Genomic DNA, 5,032 nt, shown 5'->3' on the forward strand with positions numbered 1-5,032 from the left:
AAATAAAATTAAATAAAATTAAATAAAATTAAATAAAATTAAATTAAATTAAATTAAATTAAATTAAATTAAATTAAATTAAATTAAATTAAATTAAATAATGTAATCAAAAGAAAAAAAATACTGGTAAATGTTCTGCCGGGACATTATCCATTAATTTTATGGACATTTCTATTAACCCTAAAACACAACACAATGCACTGCAAAATTCAAAACAAAACAAAATCAATGCAGAAAATTACTTTAAGCACATATTTTACTTTTTTTTTGTGCAGGAAAAAAAAAGCACACAACTCGCCTCGCATTTTTTATTTGATACTTTTAGTATTGCAATTATGTTTAGATACGATTAAATATTTTGCAATTGGAAAATGTGACAAATGACACGTACTATCACTAGTGCTGCATAAACGAAACCTTACAATAATCTACAACACATTTTCAGTATGGTTCAGTTGGATTTGTGCACTCCTCCCTCTCATTGCTACTCAATATAGCCTCTGGCCTTCTTGACTAATTTAGGAGCTAAAGCAAACACTTATGAACATTTTACGCATATATATTCTTTATCTGCATATAAAGGCCAAGAGTTTTTTGATTCTTTGTATTCTGAGAAACTTCTGGGTAAAGCTGAAGTGTCTCTAAGTGGTTTTATAAATATCACCTCAGGTCCGTGTGAATAAAACAAGCCACTGGCTGCTTTTGTATTTTATTTATTGAATTCTACGCTCTTTTTCTTGTCAAATGCGTTTCTTTTGTCTGCTCGCTGAACTCGCTCACAGAAAAGCTTTGATCTCAGCGGGCCTGAACCTCTCGAAATAAACGCAGGATAAATGAAATGCATCACAGGATGACAAATCACGGCCTTTACTCTCCTGCACAACTACATCACGACGCTTCCCAAAGATGCTCCCGAACAATGATCAGCTCTTCTCGAAACTAGACAAGGTTACATTAGACTGAATACCAGCACAATTGAAAGAACAAACCACCCAGCAAACACAAACACCTAAACACTGAGCCTGATTTGTTTATATACTGTGCTACGTATTCATATTTTAAATTAGAATTATTTTTGTTTTCATTTTTTTAAGTTTACATTTTAGTAATTTTTTTATGCTTTGTCATTTTTATTTGTTTTCAAAACGCTGTTTTTATTTCTGTTTTAATTTTAGCAACTTCAGTACTTCAACGTAAACTTATTTTATTTTGGTTCGCTTTGTAAGTTTACGTTTTTCATCTAATATTAAGATCTTTTTTTTGCAGCTTAATTAATGAAAATGATGCAAATGTATTACTCTCACTTAAAAAAAACCTAACAAAAAAGTTATGTTTTTCATCTATAATAATAATAATAATAATAATAAGATTTGCAGTAGGACTGCATGATTAATTGAAACAAAACCAAAATCGTTATTAGGCTTAGCAAGAGATTTAAAGGTGGGGTAAGCAATTTTTCAAAAACGCTTTAGATAACTGATTCGGGCCGAACAGCAAAACAAACTTGTAGCCAATCAGCAGTAAGGGGCGTGTCTACTCATGATGAATAATAATAATAATAATAATAAGTATTATTATTATTATTATTATTGTTATTGTAAATACATGATTTTAGTTTTATTTAAATTTATTACTACAATAGTAAACTTTCCTGTTTTGTTTTTATTAATTTCATACTACTACTACTACTATTACTACTACTAGCCTACTACTACCACTACTACTACTAATAATAGTTGTTGTTGTTAATATTAATATCATTTTATAGTCTTATTGACAGATAATCATAACATTGTGCAGCCCAACAAACTAGCACACAGAAAACATTTTTAAATCACATTTAAAGTAGCAATCACAAATAATAATAATAATAATAATAATAATACAATAAAAAATGTAAAAAATAAATTAATAAATCCTTTAATCCTGAAGGCCTAATTTGCAGCTTTATTTCAATTAATGAAAACTATTTTAGGTTTTATTTAACAATAAAAACACAGCAAATCACTAAATAAGCATCACAAAAATTGGCTCAAAATGTGTACTATTATAAAAGAGAAAAATGCAAAGGTTGATAACCTCGATATGTAACACAGTAGAGAAAAATAGCTTATTGTTTTTTTTTTTTTTTGTTTTTTTTGGAAAACAAGGGCCTCTTTTCATATCTTTATACCATTTGAAATGTATATAAATCACTGATAGCAGATGACAATTACAACTCGGTCCCAGTGTAGCCTACATCTGCAGATACAGTTTGTGTCTGAACGACAAACACAATCACTGCTCGACTGAAAGAAGTGCATCTGAGAATTAAAGAGACACAATCGCTCTGATTCCTGACATATGACATCTGCGGCTCTCACTGCCACTGTTTTACTAGCGTACACGCATCCAATGATACACCGGAGGAGCGTTCTGCAGATTTACTAAAAAAATCAACAGCGCAGCCAAATCTCACAACGCAGTTAAACTCCCCATTATGTACAGCGGACACGCAAACACGCAATCTGTATTTCATAACACATCTGTTTGCTGTCCCACCAGAGAGACGTCAGCGCGTTCAATCCCAACACAGCCGAATCAGAAAGAAAGCGCGATCCCATTAGCATGCCAACAGGGCCGAGAAGCCATGCACACAGACTCGAGCACAATGCGGCACGGTTTGTGTGATCCGCGGTGTCAGAACAACAGAAAGCGCTCGGGGAGAAACAGCCAATCCTATTTACTGCTGTTTCAAAGAGAAGCTAATTAACGGAACGGCCCAACAGAGCCGCTAATTAACTCGGTCCTCCTGATATTCAGCGTTCTGTACAAACACACGAGCCGCTGTAAACAAACAAACAACATCAACCGCTCAACTTCTGCTCACTTAACTAGTCACTAGCCAGTTAACTAGGTTCACCAGTTAAACCCAACTGATCCATCCACTGGGAATGTTTAAAGGGGTCATATGATGCTTCTAAAAATAACATTATTTTGTGTATTTGGTGGAAATCTCATCATATGACCCCTTTAACATCTCACTGGAGTGGGAAATAACACTGAGTAAGATTACGGTCCTTACATAAAACTATAACCATTTTAAAGTAATGATTATCTTTTGTGAAAAAGTAGTTCACTTAAGCATGCTTTTAAAAAGAGTACTTATTACAGAAATACACTTTTAAAGAACATACGGTTACACTTTATTTTTAGGTGTCCTTAAGTACTTATAGGGATTAGGTTTTTTTTTTTTTTGACGTCCTTGCTACGTCTCTGAGCCTTGAGCGTGGTAGTATGCTTGCTGTCTATGGGAGGTCAGAGAGTTCTCGGTATTCATCAAAAATATCTTAATTTGTGTTCCGAAGATGAACGCAGGTTTGGAATTAATTTAATTAATGACCAAATTTTCATTCTGGGGGGAACTATCCCTTTAAAATGTAATTTATTTCTGTGATCAAAGCTGTATTTTAAGCATGATTACTCCAGTCTTCAGTGTCACATGATCTTCAGAAATCATTCTAAGATGCTGATTTGCTGCTCAAGAAACATTTATGATTATTATCAATGTGGAAAACAGTTGTGTATTTTTGTGGAAACTGTGATACGTTTTATTTTTCAGGATTCTTTGATGAATAGAAAGTTCAAAAGAACAGCATTTATTTGAAATAAATATTTTGTAACATTATAAACAGTGTTGGGGGTAACGCATTACAAGTAACACAAGTTACGTAATCAGATTACTTTATCAGATTACTTTCCAATATTTTAACGTGCATTTAGTTCATTTTATTATGTAGAATTCTCATTTACGCTGCCCTTTGTTGACCCATTGCTTTTGTCTTTTTGTCCAGACCGGAAGACGTAATAAAAACATATTATGAAAACACACCGCTGCTGCAAACTCGTGAGATACGCTTGAGCGAATATTTGTCCATCCCATAACTGAATTTCAGCGTGTAATGTCATTAATTAATGCCATGCGTGTCTAGTTCCCGGCGTGTCGGTGTAATAAGTCCATCTGTGCTTTGCATCTGTTGACCCGGCGGCTAAAGCTGCACGTCCAGACCGGAAGACGTAATAAAAACATATTATGAAAACACACTGCTGCTGCAGACTCGTGAGATACGCTTGAGCGAACATTTGTCCATCCCATAACTGAATATCAGCGTGTAATGTCATTAATTAATGCCATGCGTGTCTAGTTCCCGGCGTGTCGGTGTAATATAAGTCCATCTGTGCTTTGCATCTGTTGACCCGGCGGCTAAAGCTGCTAATGCCAAACCTTGGAAAGGTGAAATGGTTTTTGGTGCGTGATCAGGACGGTACCTTCATAATGCAAACACAAAGCGTAAACTGTGTTTCAGTCTCACTTAACGAGCATAACAGACATAAAGCCTGTTCTCTCAGAACGGAGGTGACAGCTGTTGTGTTAACACCAATTGAGACGGTATATTACTTTCCAGCAGGTTTTATTTATATGGTCACTTGCATGCAAACAGTGTAATGGACTGAGAAGCGCGGCGAATAGAGCGCAACAGCGACGGCCCACTTTTTCAGTGCCCTTGTTTCCTGAAGTGTTTTCCCATTCATTTTCTCCACATTCAGAAACACAGAGACCCTTGAACCAAACCAACCAGCTCTCAGATTAATTGTACAGCAGTACATTATTTAAGTATTGACTTAAAAGGAATGTATTTAAAGTTTTATACTGTAAAGTAAAGAAAAAGTGGTCTGGTCTGAACCAGGAGAGAAATCAAGCACAGATCAAGCACCATTTACAAGCCAAAATAATATCAAGAAATATGTGAGAGACAACAGGAGATTAACTTTTTTTCACTGGAGAAAACAATATTATGGATTATTGACTCATATTTTAGCAACGGTTTGAAGTTAAAAATGCCTTGATGGATTTGATTTTTTTATAGAAACACACAGTGTTTGGCTTCTCAAGACATTAACTGATGGACTGGAGTGGTGTGGATTACTTGTGATGTTTTTATCAGCTGTTTGGACTCTCATTCTGACAGCACCCATTCACTGCAGAGGATCC

The sequence above is a fragment of the Sinocyclocheilus anshuiensis genome, unplaced genomic scaffold (genome assembly GCF_001515605.1).
Source record: "Sinocyclocheilus anshuiensis isolate Anshui unplaced genomic scaffold, SAMN03320099.WGS_v1.1 scaffold1810, whole genome shotgun sequence".
Lineage (NCBI taxonomy): Eukaryota > Metazoa > Chordata > Actinopteri > Cypriniformes > Cyprinidae > Sinocyclocheilus > Sinocyclocheilus anshuiensis.